This window comes from Astatotilapia calliptera, chromosome 14, assembly GCF_900246225.1.
Source record: "Astatotilapia calliptera chromosome 14, fAstCal1.2, whole genome shotgun sequence".
In the NCBI taxonomy this organism is placed as follows: domain Eukaryota; kingdom Metazoa; phylum Chordata; class Actinopteri; order Cichliformes; family Cichlidae; genus Astatotilapia; species Astatotilapia calliptera.
The window spans coordinates 8,381,200-8,404,082 of NC_039315.1; the positions used below are offsets into that span (position 1 = coordinate 8,381,200).

At 39.9% G+C, this 22,883-nt stretch overlaps 1 protein-coding gene across 1 annotated transcript in view; it reads left to right on the forward strand.

The window, feature by feature from the left end:
• Positions 1-22,883, forward strand: part of LOC113035764 (protocadherin-16-like) — an 81,407-nt gene that overhangs the window by 8,470 nt on the left and 50,054 nt on the right. The window lies entirely within an intron of this gene.

Genomic DNA, 22,883 nt, shown 5'->3' on the forward strand with positions numbered 1-22,883 from the left:
ATGTAGTTAAGGCACTACAAGGACTTTTTGTGGGTAGTTTATAAATCAAAAAGACCGCAAGTGTAATGAGAAAGGGGAATGTTCTGAAATTGATTTTGAAAATTGGAAAGTCGACCAAAGAGTAATTAAAAAATGTATGTTTTGGACTGTGAAACTCTAAGATCACTGTTTCCAGTGTGAGCTGGAGTTCATGTTTGATTAAAAAAGTTTAAGGAAAAAACGATTTCATGTTTTCTTTCGAACCAGCGATTTTCAGAGTTCTGTCTTTACTCTCCATTGGCTGCTTACTACCTGCCCTCAGACAGTTCCTAAGAGTATGACATGCTTGATCTGTGGGTCCTACTGAGTCCAAGTATGAAGTAGTTCTTCAAAGCCTCTGCTCTCTGGCCTCTCTTGGGCTTCACTGGTTGTTGCAGACGTGTGTTTGGCGGCCCATGTGAGAACAGACTGCTCTTACTTAGGGTGCCAGTTCTACATCCAAACATCTCAGCAAGACATCTGATGACTGCCTTTTCTCTTTGTAGATAAAATTCTCAGTGTACCCATCTTTCACAGACAAAGCCACCCCCCAAAAAAAACCTATAGTATGGACATTATGATTATCACGTTACCTTTTCGCTCTCCTCTTCCCATCTGTGGGTGTTTCAGGGCTATTCTCATGTGGCGCGATTATTTTTTATCACTTTCACTATACATCAGATGCTTTTACAGATGACTTTATAATTAGATGTGTGTGTGTGTGTGGGGGGGGGGGGATAAATAAAAAATAAGGGCTTAATCCTATTAACAGGCATCACTCTTGTAATTCAATATATGAGATCTGCTGCAAAGAAAATAGGTCACCCTGGAGAGGGGAAATCAAATTCGACATGAAAAACAGCACTTGAAAACTATGAGCTGCATTATGGAATATGTTTCATGAGGCGTTACTAATTCCATTCTCCTTTATTAGTTTTCCAACTGTGTCCAATTTACAAGTTTTCTGGATGGTGTCGAGGTTCAATATAACTCTACAACACATATCCGAATCCATATCCGGAACCACAATACCAATGCAACTTTCTACAGTCCACACTTCATTTTATAAATTATGCTCTCTTGCCTCATATTATATCTCCGTTCCAGATTGCAAGCATGCATTCACTCAAGAGGAACTGTTACATTTCATTGTACAAATGTATTTTTTTAATGCAAATGTGTGAAGACCTTGTTGAATAATAAGAAAGTAATAAGACGAAAGAAGTTATTACTTCTGCGTCATTTTATCACATCTGTTAATCAGAGGCTTTTGATTGAGGAAGAAGAATATAATATAAGTAATATAAGTCGTTGTTAAACATAATGAGGCACATGGTTGTCTTGGCTTTTACATATGTAATAAGTAATGAAAGTTTTCAGTTGATTGTGTCACAATCCTGCACTGGGGAATAATTTACGCCTCATATCATTGCGGCTCTTGGCTCATTTGGAGGGTCTCTGCTAAGAATTGCCCCTCTGTCTGTTTTCGGGTTGTTCTGGCTCCAGCAGAAAGGCGAGAGGGGGTCTCCGAGCAGCTGAGGGGGAAATGAACCCTGACAAGCGCTTGCATGAGTAGCGGAGGTGACATAAGCAGGGGGGCTTCCTTGTCTGTCTGCTTGTCCGGCAGACGCTAAATTCTTATCTGATCTCACTTCATTTCTCATTACCTAGGTGTGAAGATAGGCCAGAACTAATTTTTAAAGCCACCTCCCCCACGTTCATGACTGAATGGACCGCTTTTATTGCTGCAAACCCCTTAGCAACATGAGACGAAGACTGCTTTCTGTGAGACTTTCTTGAAGCTGTATTCAAACTTTTGCATTTATCTGCTGTTTTGGTGCCTAATTTGCTTCCGTTTCTGAAAATCTCTTTCCTTCAAAAAACATTAATCTATGAGTATTATTCTTTGCCTATGATTTCTCGTGGGCAGACCTACTATGAGCCTTTTTTTTAAGTTTAGATACCACATAAAGCAGCATTCAAACATATCTATTATTTCACATTGAATGCTTTAAAGAAAACCTAGTTGAAAGGGGTACCTCAGTGAAGTGGCACTATGAATCAGTACTCCATTCCTGGCAGCATAAAAGAAACCACTCTGTGAGGGAAAAATACCCATAATTCCCCTCGAGAAAACGTATGAATGATTGAGCTTCTTTCTAGTGTTTTTTTCACACTCACAGTTTCCGTAGTTTTCTTTCTACTACAATGACCACCTACCTTCTAATGACTAAGCAGGTTCTAATAACAGTGATACAAATCCGGTGTCCTCAGCTCTTTATTAGCTGTTAAATAAGTGCTTTGTTGTGTAGTGAAGACTCAGGTATTCAGTGATAAACTGTGGATGGTGCTTTTGGTTTAGGTTCCTCCCTGGAACGCCTACATTGATGAATTAGACCTTGCTTTTTATAGTCTTTTCAGTATAGCATACTTTTGACTTCATATTAAAAACTGAATGAAAATTTAATATCTGACAGTAAATCTATGAAGTTGGCTAATGCAAGTGGCACGTGAACCTCAGTATTTCGTATTTTGAAATTGCAGCTCTCTCCTTCTCCATAAAAAGTTTCTCCTCTCACTGTTTCAGCAGCTACCGCTGAACGGCGACCACATTTTCAGCCCATAAAAATTCAAAACATAAAAATGGCTCATTTTGAATTTCACCCAAACTGAACTTTACAAAACGAAAATGCAAAATGTAATGATTTGGTGACTGAACGTTACACCTGCTCAATCACACATTTTTCATAACAACTACCTTGTCAACTAAAGCTCTTCCAAAAACATTCAAATGACACTGCAGCATTTTGAAAATAAGTGAGGTAAACTATGAAAATGAGGGGAACTGCCAGTTTCATATGGATATTTTGGTATACAAACCATGTAATCAGTTTTCACCAGACATTTTCCTGGAGATGGTTTTTGTCAAGCGAAATACTCACTTGTCTGTTTTAATACCAGCCTGGCTTTTTCTTCCTCTGAGACTGGTTTAGCTTGAGGCAAGCTGACTCTGTTTTTGGTCTCCCTTTTCTGTTTCTTTTTCCTCCTGCTAACTACCGAGCTTCATTGTGGCTCTGTGGTATAACAGTATTTTCAGGGAATGGTAAAATTGCAGGAAACTGGATGTGCTACTTAATGTGTTCGTGAATGTAATACTTCCTCGAACACTTACTCCTGGGCCTAGCAGGGGCAATGAAGCGAACATAAACACTGATGTACATCTGGATAGAGTGTGGGTGTTCAGGTCAAAGTTGCTCTGCTCGAGACAGCTGAACGCATTTTATTGTGCTTAGCCGTCCATCATCAAATCTGCCGCCTCTTTCTGTCCAACAGCACAGGAAGAGGAGAAGGTTGTGGTGAAAATTTAATGTTATATGGTTGAATACAGAAGCTGGGAGGAAATACTGTTCATTAGTGTAAAACCAAAGCTGTGGGTGTGCGCATGTCGAACTGTGAAACAACATGAAAGGAACCCTGCATTTAAGGATTAAAGTGCAACTACTGCATTTAACTATACTGTAGAGCTGCAAAGATTTAATTTATTATTTATTCATAACTATTAATAATTATTAGGAGAAATTTTCATTGTAAATGCAGGAAAATATGCCCATCATAATATATCATGGTTTCCCAAATGTCTAATGTCCAAACAAACGGGCAGCAGCCAGTGATATTTTGCAAAACACAGTCCAAATTTGTTGCTGGTTGCTGTCCATTATGTGAGTGCTGAGTGGTAAGTGTATGCAATGTTTACAAGACCTCAGTGCTGTGATGCAACCACATGGAGTGCTGGCTGTAAAGCAGAAGTTGTGAGGTATGAAAGTTCACTGGAGGGGTTTCCTGCCCGCATCTGGCAAGGAAGGAAGATGGGCTTATATATCCCCCTTGTGGGACACAAAATTTCATTAGTACAGTCTGTCACCCAGACTGTCTGCTGCAGGTGAGACAGACCTCTCAGCACTGCTTCCAAGTTTCTGTGAAAGACTGTGTGAGCACAGTGAAAGTAGAGAGCGCGAGAGACGCAAAGAAAACAGCCGAGAGTCTCCAGAGGGACACTCGGCCTCTGGCAGCTGTAACAAAGCTCATTCTCAGCAGCTGGATTCAGCTGTTGATCCCTTTTCTAACATCTATCCTCTGACTCTGAGGAGTGGGATATCACTCTTCCTGTCTGAGTCTCTGTGTTTGTCTCTGTCCTTGTTCTTTCTGCCATGATCAGACTTCTTATCTCTTCCTTTCTCCCTTTCCCACACTTATGTGTCCTCTTTGTGATCCAATTACACCTCTTCCCTTCCCCTTGTTTCCCTGTGGAGTGGTGACATGTGGATCAGAGCAGGTGAGAGCAGCACATCTGCTTGCCTGGGGATGCTTGAGCACCCCTGGAGTGACACAAACAGGCAGCTTCGTAGGTCTCAGTCTGAGCAGACCCAGGCTTATCTGGTTGGATCGTTCAAGAAAGAATGGTTGGAAATTATCAACAGAGTGAAGTCAGACTGCAGGTGTGTGGCCTTTAAGGGTGTCTACATGGCCACGTTGTTACAGTGTTGTATTCAGGCACAAGAGGAAGACTTTTGTTTAACCTTTGTAAATAGAGACGATTATTCACTTTGCCATTCGTCTCTTTTGAGACGAATGAGTGGGAAGGGGGGTAGACCTCGAGGCTGACTGTGCTAACGGCTGCCAGGCCTTCTGTTCTCACAGTCCGTGGTCCCCCTGCACATGTGCAAGGCAGTTGGCATCGCTAAACAAGCTGGGCATCAGGAAGCATCATCTGCTTGCGATATTCACACTGTTCCAAAGCAAATCTGTGCTAAATCATCCATCCAGTCCCCTGCTGTCCATCAAAAGCCACCAGACCGGAAAGTAGACACTGAGTGACAGTTTGCCAGGTAACAAAAATCAGTAATCAGAAGACTACATTCTATACAAACAGCCACAAATCAATTTTGGCAGGATGATGAGGGTCATGTGTTGTAATGAAAGAAAGCAGCTGCCAACATGTTGAATTTTTCATTCACGACATGCATGCATATACTATATATACACAGCCCTAAAATATCTTAACCGCTGAGCAATGTCTCTAAATCCAGAAGTTAACTGTTACAAAGAATGCATCGCTTTTGTCTGCCAGCAACCTCAGCCCCCTTTTTGCTCCAGCCTTTCTGCTGCACTGACTGCCAGTTGAAATAACGATTGAGAAGAATGTTACTGAGCCCAAAAAGTCATGGAAGGAGTGGCGCATTCAGTGCCTGCTCTTAGTCCGATCAGTTTGCTTTACAACCGTGTCTGATTGGGGCTAGAAAAATGTATGAACACAGAGATTAGGCAATACGTAAGTTGCCCAAGTGAGAAATAGTGGATGTTGGATAGTGTTTCAGGAAATTCAGGTGGCAAAAAATAGGTAATCTTTGTGGAACCTGTGTTGACACTGTTAGCACTGTAAAAACAGAATGTTTTTCAGATAATGATCATTCAGGACATTATGAAAACTGACTGAATACATAGTGATTTCTACCTGAAATGTGACATTTTGCACAGTTTATTTTACTTTTGCCAGCTAAGAAATAATTTTTTACTTTAAATGCTTGTAATTTTATCTCATTGTCAAAGTAATATATTGTTAATAATATCACTAGACATCTTACATATTCATACAATACCCAGTAATAATAGATGAGTAGAGCAGAAACAGAAAACTTTTCAGGATCAAAGAATTTGTTATTTCTTGTACTCAGCCCAGTTCCACTGAGCTGTTGTTGTTTTTAAGCCTTGTAAGACAGAGCAAGAGAAAGAGAATGACAAACCACACGGAAAAGGAGGTTTGTGTGGAGAGACGCTCCACTTTTACATTGTGGTTTACCCACATTGTCTGTCTTGGCTTCAGACAGAAAGGCACCCTGGCCTGCTAAAACCAGACTCCCAATCTGTGTGTACTGATGCTGCATGGTGGTCCAACCTCACAGTGCTGTTTGCATATCTTGATGCTTTGACCACATCTATCAGAAATGCCACTTGTGTTGTAAGGGAGGACATCTGTTGTGCCATTTTTATTGTATGGAAATGCGTCCACCCTGTAGATTAGTTGTAATGAGACAACTGCTGAGCCTAACATAGATTTCCTGAGTACTAGGTGATTTAAAGATTTAGCGGGGGAGCTAATTACCGCGGGGTTGCGTACCTCCTTAGGAAGGCTAATTTGATTCTGGTGCTGCAGAATTTATGTTGTGAGTTGGGTGCTGCTTCTTTTAGCTGCTGTGTTGAAAGGCCAGATCTTTGTTTTGATTGTTGTGTATAGCCTGGTGCTGCGGGGAGCCTGCATGGAGCAAAGGGAGCAGTGGGACCGTCTGCTGTAATTAGGCAGAGCTGGTTGCAGGATTCAAGATGTGTGATGTGGTATCATAGCAGACGAACAAAAAGCCAGGAAAGGGGTGTGTGTGTGTCTATGTGCATGTATCGGTGTAGACAAGGTTCGACAGTGGAAGAAATTCTCTAATCAGTGGTCTGGGTTCCTCCCAGGCTGCATCACAAATGAATCTTATGGGATCCAAAACATCGACGTGGGCGAAAGAAACTGATGGAGCTGATATGAATTTGGCAATCCATGGTGAAACTAGAACAATGCACATCAACACTGAACACCACCCTTCTCTTCCAGTGCTGGCTGAATGCTGGACATGCAGCCAGTCAGATCCAACTGGGGCAAAAACCATGCTGAGTTTCAGCACTGTGGAATCTGAAGTGAAAAGTACCTTACGTTTTTGTGTTTAAATGAGAATGGCTTAAGCACACTATACAGAGTCAGTCTTTCAGCCTTGCTGGAAAAGCTGATCACCCACAGAGGATGTCCTAAAAAAATACTCCATGGTTAAGTACCCAGAAAAAGTGTGTATTGTCTGCAGCCTCGCTGCGTCTGAGAAGTCAGCTCGGGAGTGAAATAAATGCAGATGGTGGAATGGCCAGCATAATGGAGAAACAATTTGTTGATAATTTCAGCAAGTCAATGCATCACTGCCAAGGCTGAAGGCATCCAGACATCTGGTTTAAGAAGCTGCGTCCAGTCAAACCTGGCGATGTCTTTATAGAAGATCGATGGAAATCATACACGATACGCTTCATCAGATTTTAGTTGCAACAAAAACCTCTAATCTCACTCTGACATTTCTTTCATGAGCCCACAGTTTTCTGTAACATCTCTAAGCATTTGTTGCTCCTTTGTCAAATCCCCTAGCGCAACTGTGATAAGAACAAAACACCTTTTTACGTGATGGTTGTAGAGTGGCTAGAGTACATCCTCACTTTCATGTGGCAGGCAGTGATACTTGCATGCAATCTCACTGAAAAGGACTCTGGGGTGTGCAGATGTGAACGATCTTGGTTTGCAAACCGGTGCAGATCTTTGGTTTGATGCCCGGAGTGAACTACAGTATCACCTGCTGCCAATTTTTACCATCAACAACTTATTGCTTACAGGCCCTGATTAGCCCAGACAGCGGATATCGTGATTAATGTAGCAATTTGCCATTTGTATGTGAAGTCATGCCATGCTGGGATAACACTATTCATCTAAAGATCTGCTCTGGACTGGGTAGTTTATTTCTTCATATGTCCCATTAATCGTTTTCCAGTACAACCAAAACATTCTCCTGCTGGTCATTGCTCGCGGGTGTTTAGTTAATTGAGGAAGGAGGAGTGAATTGCTCGAGTCACATTTTTGCTGACATTTTCTCAGTTCATCAGGAACACAGCTGTCACACTTTCAGTTACTACCCTGCAGCGCTAAAGTTGTGATCATCCGATTCTCTTGACAGATCAGCCAACACTCAGAATGCAGGACACATGCAGTTTCATCATTACTGTTATAACAAAGGCTTTGATTAAAAATAAATACTGTTTTCAACCTGGGGGAAGCAGCTGAGTGATATTTAAAGATGACAACTCAAAAGTCTCCTGGGGTGTATCCAGATAGATTTGTGGTCTCCGAAGTAAACAGAATGTTTGATAAGCCTGTGACGATATAGGATTCCTTACTTATTGCACAGAAGCATATGGAGTACCCTCATGCAGCAATGCTCCTGTGTTTTGCTGTAATGTAAAAACTCTTGGTTAATGTACTTGATGCATACATAATGAGAGTGCAAACAAGTGTGAGGATACTGTAATGCTCACAGAAGTTCAGGGTACTGTATTGGAAATGTCCTTCATCAGTTTGCCTGAGAGAAGTTAAAATATTACAGGAAGACTGAGTTTAAACATTGTAACTGAACCCATGTGCAAGCTGCCGTCATTTCATTTATGCTACTATGTGTGATTTAAGCGTTTGAGGCTGAGATGCAGACATTTAATGCACTGTCATAATGCTTTGGCAGAGACATTTTTGTGAGCAATTATGTACTGAGTGTATTCATGACTGTGCATGGGAAAAAGAGAAAATAATCAGGCATCCTTTCTGCCTTTAAATCTTAGCCAGCTTCAGTCAGTGCTCTTCCCCTGTCACCATTCCCGTCGTCACTGCTACTGCTCCATTTTTTATTTATGGGCTTCCCTTTTGCTTTTTTACCTCGAGCATACTAATTCTACAATGTAATAAGCTTAGTGGTTTCTTTGCAGTTTTCATTCTTATTACCATGGAGTCATCTTTCAAAGATTGTCTCCTGCAATATAAAAAGAACTGCATGGAAATCTGCTCGTGTACAGGAAAGCTTTCATTGTTCCACCTTTGCTAAATTTTCCAATAGTGTAACCAGTTCAGCTTTTCTGCTTATTTTTCTCTGTTTTTCTGTAGTCTTTTCACGTTTCACCATTACTAGATTTGCAGATAAAGCTTTTTGCTGTGTTGTTTTTTTCCTGATTGTGTATTTCTAAAAGGCGGCTTTTTCAATTTTTGGGGGAAAACTCCTTTGAGACTCTCCCCCCTCCTGCCGTTCTGTAAATGACTTGTAAACAGGCTGTTTAAGTGTGAAGTCACCCTCTGCCCCGCTTCCGTTCTTTATTCATCACACTGACACACATACAGAGAACTATGGTGAATGTTTTTCCTAAAATGCTTGGGGGAAGGGCACCACTTCTGCTGTGGGACTGGGCCAAATTCTGACACAGGCTACAAAAAGTAGCTTTGAAGGAGACATACCAGAGACAAAATTATATATATATATATATATATGTATATATATATATATATATATATATATATATATATATATATATATATATATATATATATATATATATATATATATATATATATATTTATATATATATATATGTTCTTTTTAGTCAAATGACTTTAAAATTGTTAACTATACATGATTTCAAGCTTTAAAATAATATAATATTTTAATAATGAAATCTCAAGCTGCCCATTTAGGCTTTCTTTTTTGAAATATATTTAATGATCTGTGGCTATTAATTATGTATAAAGTTTGGGCTTTTTAATGCTGCATAAAAAAAACTGAGCGAAAAATAGAACTAACTGGGGAAAATGAAACAAATGGGAAACTCGGAAGGAGCAAAGAGTGAGAAAGAAAGCAGACGCTGAGAGGGAAAAAGTGCAGATTTACCTCATGCAGTGTGCGTGCAAAAGTGTATATGAAGCTCAAGTGGTGGTTTGTTACCATGGCAATATTGGGAAACAAGAGTGGGTGGAGAGTAGCGTAAACAAGAAACCCCATCGATTTCATGGGCAAATCATCATCCCAAAGTTCCTGTTTTTCCGCTGTAACTGCAGTGGAGTATTTACGTGCGAGGACAGTCCCGAAATTATTTGTGGAGAGGTGAACTCATGAAACCTTGAAAGCTCAGCTACTCTGCAGCTTGTGAAAACATTTTTTTTTTTAAGGTAGTGGCCTCTGTTTAGAGTTAAGCTGTCCTTTTTTTTTCCAGAGTTCATCACTGTTTCTCTTTGGGCTGTCTCACTGTCTCAGCTATCTCACAACATTATCAACATATCCTAGAGGTCTGGGGAACATGTAGCAGAGTCTAAGGATGTTTGTTTGGAGATAGAGAACATCACGATCCCTTGGCTAGAGAAGGTACATTTATCCTGATGTATAAACACATAGTATAAACTGAGCTATCAGATGAATCTATATTGTATATCAACTGAGGTTTTCATTTGGAGGGGAAATCATGGGGGTAGCACGGGACTGAATGTGTTTATTCAACATGTTTCGCCCTCCACAACCTCCCCATCCTCCCCATCCTCACATGTTGTCAGTGGTTGGGCCTCTGCATCTGTCATGAAGGACACACATGGGGAAGAGTTCACAGGGCCCCCACTCTTCCAAACCTCATTTCTGCTCAGACGACTTTGTCCCTGTTTTTTGTCTCACGACAGGGACTTTCCTTTACTGTCTCCCTCCCGGCGCTCCTGCATTCTGATAACAAGGGGGAACTCAATGAAGTGCCAGTGCGATTAGATTCAATTTGTCCTTCTTTTTTCTTCTTCTATCAGCCTAAAAAACACTTCCCTCCAGAAACAGGTTCATCCCACATCTACAACCTCCTTGCTGCCACAAGCGGAAAGTCTGTTGGTAATATTCAGCCATTATCTCGCACTGTTTAGAACTGTGATGAAGCAGTCACAAATCTCTTATCTCAGATGGGACAAAGCCTTCATGGGCACTGAGGACAACAGTGTAAACACTGAAGGAGGGAGAGTGTTTCATTGGAATGATGGGCGTCTGTCTGAGCAAACAGGATGTATTTGTTTCAGGTCTCTATTTTGGGAAAATATTTTAAAAGCTTGTTCTTGCCTTGTTATTTGAATTCAAGACATGGATGCATACGTGCGTCTCACTGACTAATGACAACTTTATCCTATTTGTCTAAATAGAAATCTGGTGTTCGAGGACTCTGCTTGACAGAGAAATTCATTAGCATTTTATTCTACTGGGTGAAGCACCCAATTAATATCTCAGATGTGTTTGCAAAGATCCTGAGACTTTGTGATAGGCAGGAAAAAACAAGTGCCAGTGTGTTCTTTTCACATTCTGACAAAATGCATCTGCAAAAGCATGAACAAAATCTTTAGGTAAGGGAGAAGATTATCATGTTGATAATTTAGATTATTATTTGCTCTTTTTAGTTTATCTGCATTTGTTAGAAGTGACTCAATGACATAATAAGAAGTGTAAGAAGATCCTAAAAAAAAGAAAAAAATGAGAGAGAATTTGCCTGCAGAGGCTAAGTCGCAACTAGCTGCTAGGTTCCCAGATTAAAAAAGGTGTGTCAGGATGAAGCCAAAGCACACAGGCTCAAATTATATTTGGCTTGGATGTACTGCACAAAATGCCTAAATCACAGAAGAACTATACAGAAGGGCCAGCGGGATGTGAAACTCAGTTGACCTAATTCTTTATTGGCTTGTTAATGTTATTATACGACAGGACAAATCCTTAATGATGGAAGCGTATTCAAAAACAAAAAGTGATGATCCTAACATACACTTTGGCGCCATTATAGAGTGAAGACAGCTATATAGAGTTCTCTGTAACTTATGTTGAGGTGCTTTCACAAGAACATCAAAAGTAAAGAAATGATAAAAGGAGAACATTAAAAACTGAAAACCTCTTAAATAAAATAATGTAAAGCTCAGCAAGGTTGGTTTAGAAAATCTACATATATTTGTTTTATTTGGCATTTTAACATTCACACACACGCACACAAACAAATACACTGTTAGAAAAAACATCTTAAAAAAACAGTAATATTCCAGCAGCTGGGGCGCCAAAATAATACCAGAAAATATCAGAAAATCACTTTCTCATAAAAATACGGTTATTTTCAGTAATGACAATACAGTTTGTTGCCCTAATTTTACATGGGATTTTGCCTTTTCCAAGTGCTTTTAAACATTAAATTAGGAACATTTTAATCTGATTAAACAATGAAATTACCTATAAACAAGGTCAATGAATGTGGCAAAATGAATAATAATACTTAAATGTACAGAAATATACAGTTAGTTTAAATAATATTGGCTTGCATGCCCTGGGACAGACTGACAGAGGCAAGGCTGCCATATTGCACCATCGACCCCTCTGGTCATCACCAGTAGGTTAAGTGTCTTGACCAAGGACATAACGACCGAGAGAGTCCGAGCCGGGGCTCGAACCGGCAATCTTCTGATTACAAGGCGAACTGCCAACTCCTGAGCCACGATCGCCCTAAATAGAAATAATAATAATTATCATTTGATGTAAAAAAAAGTTTATAAGAATCATTTTATATATTTTTCCATAGCATTACATTTGAATTTAGCAGTTCAATCTTTCAAATAACGGACAAATATTTGTGAAATCATGATACATTTGTGAATGTATTTTAACAATCTAAATATGCATATGTGCAGACAAATACATTTAAAAAACAAGAAAATTATGTTTTATTACATTACAGTGATTTTATGTTAATTTACATTTGAAATGTGAAATCACAGTCTATTTATGTAAATTTCATGATATTCTAGAAGAACAGAACAAAACTGTAAAATACACAGTAAAATACTTTCATATTAGGATTTTTTTCTTGCAGTGTACAATAAGAAGCTTAAAAAAAACAATTAAACATATATATTTATTTCACATATTCTACAGCATCCTGTTTCTGTCTTCTCATATTCTCAGTCACAGTTTTTCAGTGTCTGTATGGTGTGGCTTGGATTTTGCCTGAGGACACGTGAAGAATGATCTCCTTTTGGAGTATTATCACTGGAGTACATAAAGAAAAATACTTTCAAATACTGTGTCGGTGGATATTTTGTCTAGCTGTGGCACTGTCTGTGGAGTTCGTGTTGACACTTCTAGGCCTTTGTAAACCGTTTTAGCCAGTTAAGTCATTTGTTATTCTCTTGAGAGCCTTCTCTCGTCTTTAAGAGCAGCTCCTGCACAAGTCCTTTGTTGAAATTCCCACTTTCTAAAAAACTTTGCTGATTTATTATAAACAACAGTGAAGTGGTTCAGTCTTTGCCTTGAAGTGAGTAAACATCTCAGTCACAGGTCTTTGCATTTTGCAGGCTCATATCGAACTGTTTTACTCTTTAACCATAAATCTACATTGTTTAAATTTGTGCTGACACTTTACAGTTTCATACTATACAGTTCCAAGTATTTGAATAGATTTTTCTGGTTGTTCTATGCAGTCTTTGTTTCCCATTCATCTATGCATGGAATGAAAATCAGCTTCCTTGAGTTGTGTAACCTCGTATCACCGGTTGATTTAACTAGTTTGCACTGTTATTACATAAAAATTCACCCAGACTGTATTCATGAATGAAAACCCAAGCAAGTTTCAAAAGTCTGCTCAATTATTCTGATTCCATGCGAAAGTTAATGGAAAACAATGGAGGCCCAGAACAAAAGAAGAACTGTATTAAAACTTGTATCTGACACAGCAGCTTCTCAAACATTGTTCTGATGTCAAGTAAATGTGACTTTGTGTTGGGTTGTGGGCTGGGGGAGCTTTAATCAGCTTTCCTAATCGGCAAACAACTCCAGTTTTGATATGACCTCTCCTTTAATGGCATCTCTAAGTGCTTTTCCTTTCTGTGAAGTTCATTACTGGTGCGCTGGTGTGTTCTACTGTAAGCCTCATTAAAGAAATCCCAGGGGTACAAACTCTTCTTCTCAGGGAGAGTGAGTTCAGGATTTGATGTGGTCTCCCCGAGGCTTGGGTGGTATGGTGAAAGGGATTAATGGCGTGACGTCAGAGTGCTCTGACTGGAAAGACTGGCATGATACGCTCGCAGAACTGTGCTCACACTGGACAGAATGTTAGTTTCCAATTCCTGCTTAAGCCTGGGAAACTTTAGATGTGGGTACCGAAGGAAGCCAGTGGAAATGAACACCGTGACAGTGGTGTGTTCTGTGGATGACAGAGAGGAAACTGCGTGCTCATACAGCACCAAACTTATTCACGGTCTTGAATGCTTTCCAGGCTCTCCAAAGAGGACTTTATTATATAACGCTCTACCTTTGTTTGCTGTTGCTTTTTTTCCCCTTTAAAGCTCATTAGATGTACAAAAACAAAGAACATAGAAGAAACAATGTCGTTCTAAAGCTCAGTGACAGATTAGATTGATGGATCAACCATTTCCTCATATTCAGGCCATTCTGCAAAGTAAATTATTCAAATGAATTGAACACTAACTTTGTGTGAAAGTCCTTTTTTTTAAAGATATTAAAGATATTGAGCTCATTTAGCTACGGCTGTTTGCAGCCATACTACTGTTGCCTTTACTGAAAATACTGCCTCAAGTGCAAAAGAATTATTAATAGTTCCAGACGTTTTGATGTGCTTGGGTTTTTGATAATTCTGGTCATGACTCCATTTCCACTTGCATACTCCATACACAACTTGCTGTAGTTAGACTGTTGGAGTTTGGAGTTGGTAACCAGTCCTAATTAAGGTTTTATTTACAAGTGCATCAATATCCTTGTGTCAGTGTTACTACTAACCCGGACTGCCAATGTGAAGTGAGGCTCTCTTTAGAAGACTAGTCTAGACGCTTTTCACCCAGTGAGCTTGCCGTTGCCAGGCTTTTCAAAAATGCCGGAGGAGTTGCCACAATGCGCTCATATAGAATGGCTTATGGCACAAACACGGCACTGTCTGTGTCTGTAGGGACTGTTGATGTGGGACAGCTGCTTTATGATGGTAAACTGCTTTCCTGAAAGCTGGGGACCCCCTGCTAACTCACCAGCATAACCACATTGCATGTGAATTGCCTCAACATGTTGGATTAGCTGGTTAAACGCAGTGATCCTTTATGGCCAAAGTACAATAATGACATTTAGGGCTTTATAACGCCAACAAACCCATTCATTTTTGACCCAGTCTATGGGCTATAGATTCAGCCAGTGTCTCTTCTTGGACAAAAGTGAGGAAGACTGCAGCGTGCATACTAATTATGTATTTGAGTGCAGTGCTAATCTGGGTTAGAGGTTCTATGTTTAGATAAAATGAGATTTTAATGGTGAAAAATGTGACAGTGGGTATTTTTGTAGTTTACAGTGCTGATGTTGAAGCTAGACAGTGATATATCTAGATAAATTTCTTTTGTGCATTAGGGTTGAAGCACTTTGCCAAACCAGTGACAGGGAACTCTAGCCGGCTTGGCAAGTGTCTGAGCAAATTAAATACAGCAAGAAAGAAAAGGGGAAAAGCAAGTGAATATTGGGATCAAACCCAGAAATCAAGCAATGTAGGCTTTTTTTTGTTTTCCTCTGTCATGCATGCACACTGAAACAAAAGTCAGCATCATAGGAGTAGAAGGCTGTGGTAACGAGATGGATGGAAAAAGACAAAACTGGAAGGCTGAAAAAAGAGCTAGAGTGGTTTGAGTAGAAGAGAAGAAAAAAAGAGAAAGCGAGAAAATGGAATAAAAATAGGCTCATGATGGAGATGGTGTCTCGATGAGGCAGCCCGCTAACCTCAGAGGCGCCACACTCCCTGGTTTATCCCAGCCCAGTGAAAAGGAGGGGCCACACCACAGATCTTACTGACTGCTGAGGCTCCAGCGTTCTCTCTCTTTCAGGCTGGTCGTGGAGGGGGGGTATCTCAGACTTTGAAAGACAACAAAGAACTGCTCCCCTTTTGGACAGAAGGGCAGCCCCTCATGCATGAGAGCAGGATCAGTGACATGCTCCCAGTGAGGTTTTGCTTTCCTGCACGTTTTTCTGTGTGTGTGACTGCTGTCATGGTTCTGATGGTTTACTAAACTTACTCACTCAGTGTGGAAGATGGTTGCTACTGAGTCAGAAGCCTGACATGCGAACGGCCAAGGCAGTATGATTGCATGCAGCAGTGTAGGTCGACTCAATCACAGCAAATTGTGGGTTGATGGAGCACACGTGAACCTGGCAGAAGGTCGGTGACTCGGGGCAAAATTCCACAGGTTTACAATCACTTCCTCTCCTCCTGTGCTCTCCACTGGGATGACTTAATTAATATTAGTTTAAGGTTGAAAATCAAATTAAAATCCAGACTCTGAATCTGTGTAATTAGAGATTTCAGCCTGAGGTGATCATACATCTGAGGCAGCAAGAGAGTGCCTGTTTTTGAGTGTCATTTTAAAGTAAGTAAAGTGGACTTTGTGCTCCATATGAAAACAACTCAGTCTGATCTATCAGGAAGTCTGGCCTGTCATCTGGGGAATATTGACAGACAAAGAAGGGAAGAGAAGTAGACAGCTCAACATGGTCTCTCATCTGGAGGATATTCGGAGGAAAAATATTTTCATATCTGTTTGAAATTTGACATATTAGGTGGATTAAGGGGACTGTACACACATTTCCCTCCCGATTCAAAAAACAGACATCTGGATTGCATTAGTCCTTACAGGGAATCTTAATATTATGCTACTTTAAATTTTTCACTTTACATTCACACAAGGAATAACATTAGCAAGTCACATTACTGTGAACTAAAAGATGTGATCTTCCTTTGGCCTTATAAATCTGCAACGATGGAAACGTATTTTTAAAAGCCACAAAGGTTTTAAGATTAGATTTGCCAATGGGTACAGTCTCTGCTAATGGATACGTTGTACCCATTAGCAACAATTTGAAAACAGAGTCTGTTTTTCATTTTTTTTAAACCAAAGAGCTGCAATTTAGACTGATTTCAGTAAGTTCTGTCTTTCAAAAAAGACAGAACTTAGGCTGAGAGTTTTTAAAGTTCTTCTATATGATAACATTTTTGTCTGTACACAGTGGATTTAAATTTCTTTCTCCTGTGGCTTAAAAAATATAGAAGAACCCACTTGAAAGCAGTAAAATTATTTTGTAATTCTGTCTTTGAAAAAAAAAAAAACTTGTTTCCCAATAGAGAGTTTTTTAAATTCAGGGAATTTAAAATAGAAAGTAGCTCGTCCACAGAAGGACTGGTAGCTCCCCTTACGATAAGGGTTCAGATCGCGCGAACAGGTGTGAAATGTGTGTGTTTAGTTAGTTTGTTTGTTTGCTTGTTTTAATCAATTTTAAATCATGCTTTTTATTTGTTTTTGTTTCTAATGTCTCTGTAAAGCACTTTGAATCACCTTGTTGTTGAATTGTGCTATACAAATAAATTTGCCTTGCCTTGCCATCCAGACAAATCTGAGAAAAGGAATTTCATGAGAATTTATGCAGAAATTTCAAGTAGATCATACACAAACTTCTCTCCACGTCTGCTCTGTTGCTAGGACTGAAAGATCCCTGAGATCATTGCATTTGCCGGTTTAAGTTTTATTCTAAGTACAAGCTCACAAGAATAAATAATCTTGCTAAGAACCAAAGCCTCACAAGTTTTATCCAGCTGCAAAATTTCCAGTTCCTTAGCTAAAAAACCCAAGACCCCCCAAAGAAAGGGGAAAAAAACTTTTTGCAAAGCTTAAAATTAATATTCCATTGTCTTTGAAAATGGTTAACCTCAAATACCTCGAATACCACAAAATATGTTCCTTTAGGCAAATAGGAGACTTCTGGAAATTCTCGTTATCAGACGATGTGGAGCCAACTTTAATTTCAGTCGCCGATGTCACACTGGTGTTCTTTATTTAGTGTGGTCCTTGATAACACTCCTGGGAGCGTACAGAGTTATAGTTTTATTCAAAACCGCCCAATTTGCACTCTGAGACCTCTTCATCTGGTAGCAATCTCCCCGTGAGCAGTTTGAGCCACCAAAAGCCCAATCCATCAGCCACTGTCATCTGCTGCAATGAAATGTGAAAGGGAGTGTAAACGCACAGAGGCTTAATGTTCTTTTAAAATGGAAAATACCAGTTTAAACTTCATTTGTGCATAATTGCTTTTGCGAGTAGAGGAAAATACGAAAATCAATTCAAAATTTCCCTTATTTATTTTACGATGGACACCAAGCATTAAATGAAACACATTTTCTCTTTTTAAACTTGTTGCCTGCTCATTACTGTTAGAATAACAGTGGGATTACTGCTAAATGTGCTTATTTCACTCATATACAACAGACAGGCTTTAATTGGTTCCTCTTTCATGTTTCATGAGACTGTCACCACACGGTGTTTGGGTTTGATGTGGAAAATGAGCACCAGATTGCATAAACTCCAATGCAAACAGGGAAAATGGGTGCTGAGCGCATGCAATGTAAGAGATTGTTGCCAGATTAGATGCACCATATGTATTCTTTCAAGAGAGCAGACTGTATATCCTTTTTTATGAATTCCTGCTCAAGTCATCATATAGTGGAGCCACATTTACCTACAACTAACTGGTTCCATGCTTTTTAATTCAAATTGTCTCGTGCCTTTGGAAAGATGATAACAGCCCATCAGGTCATAGCAGGACAGCGCAGCCCTCAGCTATCTCCCACACATAAAACAACTCATATTTGCTAAACTTTAAAGAGTAAGACCTGGGATAAAAGGTAGTATTAACTGTCTGTCTAAAGAGATGAAAAACAGTCTAAGAGCATGTGGTCTTTTCACTCCTGCCCCGAGGAGCAGGCATACGATCAATGCTCCAGCACGTCCCCTCACGAAGGTCAGTGGAAGGCTGCGTCATGAGATTATTGGATGCAGGATGTCTGCCTTACTACATTGAGAGAAAGGAAATGAGAGGTGTCTTGATAAAGCCATTTAAAATGAGTCAGACAAAAGTAAATGAGCATCTTGCGCCATTCACTTGTGGCTTATGTTGAGATGAACTTAGTTAAAGGAAAAGGATATTATGTGGATTCAGAGAAAGGAGGGGAGGCAAAAAGGAAAGTAGAACAAGCAACTGTCAAAGAGAGAGCAAGTGAGAGAGACCTTCTCGCAAATCACAGCTGTTGGAAACACAAGCCGACTCACAGTTTTTTCAACATTATTAAATATCTCCAGTAGAGGAACGAGGGCTGTGGAGCTGAAGTGGTCCTTTGATATACACAAGACTGAATCATAACAGAGTCGGTTGTAGTGCAATCTGTTTACCCAGCAATATTATATTTCATTTAATTTTATTAGAGTGATGCATCCAAAAGATATTAAGAGCCAAAGATCAAGGTCAAAGAGTGGCTGTTGTCCTCCAGCTGCAGGTAACTCTACTTAGTCCTAATTAGATTTTTGAAAATGTATCGGTGGATGGATTTTATCTCTGACATCACCAAGATGTCCTAGAGTTTTGAAACTGTATCAGGGGTTTCTATATCACTGTGATCGTGGGGGACTATGGGCTATTTTAAGCACCGCTTGTGCAAAATGTGTAATTGTTTAAAAAATAACTGGCAAGACTTTTTTGCTTTCTGAACCAGAGGGATGGTACTCCCTGGGAGGCTACATTGAGATGCTGCATTCAAGTTTTTTGCTTGAATATTCATGCTATGGCATTAACGTAAAGATTTATCAGAGACTAATGTGTGCACTTATGTAGCAGCACAATAAAATCGTGCAGTACATCGTGCAGGTCGTTCACAGTTCCGCTGTTGAGAACCTTCTCACTTTGACACAGAAAACTCTGAAAAGGCTCAGGAACAGCCCTGTGCTTTATGTAGTTGAAACTGGCCAGCCCTTTTGGTCCTCTGTGTTTTCTCATTTACGTGAATGGTTTTACCAGGGTGGGTTGAGACCCAGCAAGTAGCCAGGAGTAAGCAGCTGCTTCTCATCTTTGCCTACATGCGCGTTTGTTATGGCTCCACTCTGATTGGGTATCGCATAACTCCCTTGTATCTCCTGAGCCCTTTGAGACTGTGTTATAGACTTTGGCTTTTTCATTAGGGCACCAGAGAGATCTCTGAATTGAATTCTATAGCTCATAGTGGAGCACATTAGAACGGCATAGCCACCATTTATTGTTTTGATAAGCTAAATAAACACTGACTCGAGATAGAAAAAGCACCATAAATAAAGTCTTATGTGTTAAAAACACTGTTATTGAAATTCAACTTTCATGCAAGAGTTCAGCTCAAGCTCCAAAATTTCCAGACTATGTTGTATAAATTCATCATTATTGAACAGCCACTGTTCAGCCGTCAATCAGCATGAAATCTCCATTTCAGTCTATCGCTGCTTGCTAAGGGCCTTTCACCCTTTCCCTCTTGTCAGGGTCCAGTACCTCAGATACAAACCTGGTCTCAGGCCAGACTCAGACTTATATCTGTTTCTCTGTTTTGTAAGCTGGCCACTCCACTTCCCGCATCCTGCACAGCAGTCCTTAGGTTGTTTGTGAAATGGAAGTAGCACAGGACTCCTCTGGGACATAACAGAGAAGCCAAAGTCTGTAGCCCCCTCACCTCTGTGTTCCTGCAGAGTCTCCAGTGGCTTGGTGAACAGTGGGCTTGCTCTACAGGTCTTTAGACTTGTTCTGTGTGCGGTTGTCCGAGATGGAGGGCGGCCTTTATGTTTGGATTGGTTTTTGACTTATTTTTTTCTCCACATTAGTCAAAGATGTCACACTGAGTTAGGCCAGCAGCCTAATGAGATCTGACTAGACAGGAGAACAATATTTTTCTTTAGATTGCCCTAAAGTTCCAGTAGCTTAAACGAAGTGATGCTGCCATCTGCTTCTTTCCTTTCCTTTTGCACCTCTGCATCATAGTTTCATGCTCCATCTTTGCATCTCTGCCTTGTACAATGTGACTAAAAGATTGTGCATTAATTTGGAATATGTAGTTACTTTTAATTTATCTCGAGCAGATAATTTCTGGGATATGATTCATATTCGATTAAGCTGTGATTTATGCAGGTTCTCATCACACATCACATAGTTGCCAAGAAATTTAACCTGTTATATGATTTCAATAAGCTGTGTATGGATGAGGCTAAATTGGCTTTAAAATTAAGGTTGACCTGCTCTCCGACTATCCACACTCAAATTCTAGTGTTTCCGACAGTTTTTCTCCTGTAAAGTAAAAATGTTGGTTGCAATCATGCACACCTCCTGACTGGCTGGTTTGGGTGGCTACGTGTTTTTTTCAGCATCTGTCTCAGTCCAGAGTTGCACAGTAACTAGGTGGGAGTATTAGTGATCAGGCATAGATGAGAGCAGCACACTTGGGTTCCATCAACACTCTTATGCTGTCTGTCAGCTGCACTAAACTGAAGCTGGCAGTTGTAAAAATAGGGTTGTTTGATGGCATATCACCCTTCATCCTTCACAGTCCAGGGAAACCCTTTGTTTTAATCCTGCAGTTGTTCCCTTGATCAAAAACAAATGTATCCCTCATCACTGCTGTCATAAAAATCAAAATTCCTCATAATGGATCAATCTTCAGATATCATTTTTCACTAATCTTAAATGAACTAGTTTAAATGTAAATTCAATCGTTGCTGCTTTTTCACAGGATTAACAAGTTATGAAACATACATTATGAAATGCAGACACTGCAGCCAGCCCAGCAGCAGCTGTTTTTAATTGATGTTTTAAACACTGGGTTCTTTAGATTTCAAGGAGTAGAGGAAAGGTGCCAGTAAGGCACACTGAATTAACTTCTGGCAGTGGACAAATATATGTTTAGGCATAATTTATCATTTAAAATTAAAGACATGAAACAGGCATTTGAGTGGCAACAGCATACATTAGACACATTTTTTCTGTTCTTGACTGGCCACAGATCATGAAGGTATGTAGTCCAAAGATTAGGGGTCAGAGAATGGCCAACAGTAGTCTAAGCAATTCTCCAGGGCATTAGGCAACTATTGTATTAGACATACTCTCTACTCGAAGCTTTGGTCCAGGTTTCTCAATCAAAACAGATTTTTCCAAATGGAACAAGAAGAAATGCAATATGGAGAGGGTCTCTCCTGAAGTCTTCTACCTCTGCTGTTCTCTCCACTTCAACTTTTATCTTTTTTGCCTGACTCTGCTGTGATCTGTTATATCCATTAGCCTGAGGAGGCCTGTGGCTCTTTGTCTGAAGGAATATGTCAAACTGTTAGCAGTGAATGGTCTATTGGCACATAACATCATGCAGAGAATTGAAGCATGGGTTTCAAAAAAGTGACCGCTTAAAGGCTGACAGACAAAGTTAATGCAGTCTGTCAGCCAAAAACCATGGAGACTGTTTTTCTCAGCTTTCACGTTCCAAAAAACAGACTAAACTCATTAGTTTGTAATTTGCAGATTAAAGCCAGACACAATTTTATTTAAAAAATGTGTTATCATAAGTATTCAGAAGAAATACTGAAGATACTTAATTAGGATGCAAAAGTAACACCTCACATCACTCACTTTTCAAGTCTCAGATATCAGTGTTGATATAATTTTGTGCTTTAATACATTCCAAAAGGTGTTGAAGCAAATTTGTGTCACTTAAAGTAGGTTGTATATTTTCAACTGGATGACCATTTTGGGATCTTCTGACAGATGGGGATAGCTTTATGGCTATACAAAGAGCATATGCTGTAAGCAGAGGAAGTTACTGTGCTGAAAGAGAAGATGCAATGAACTGCCTGAGCCAAAGGGATACCTTGATGTCCAAATGACTATACCAGAAACCGAAGGGGAGAGAAAGGTTGAAAGGTGCAAAAAACTAACTTCACCTTTAACGTAACACAATATTTGTAAATCCACCTACTTGTCGGTGTCAATGTACACCAGCTACTTCAAATAAAATATAAATCCATTAAAGGAGATCTTAATCTAAAGTCAGTGCCATGAAGCTTTCAATAAATTCTTGACATACTGCAGTGAATTTAGGTGACTGTTAAGCCTCGTCTTTGTTGGTTTGTATTGGTGGTTTGTTGTTTCCGTTGCTTCCTCCGCTCTTTCCAGATCCCCGTTCTCTGTCCCGGCTCCGTTTGGCAGCACACATTGTTGTGTTGCTTGTGGTGTCAAGCAGCAGGTCCACCAAAGCCATCCAGAAGGCAGGCCCCAAAGCGTGAGAAAAGACTGCTGTGTGATTGGATTAACTTTTGAGCGCCACATTGCTTAATTAATGAA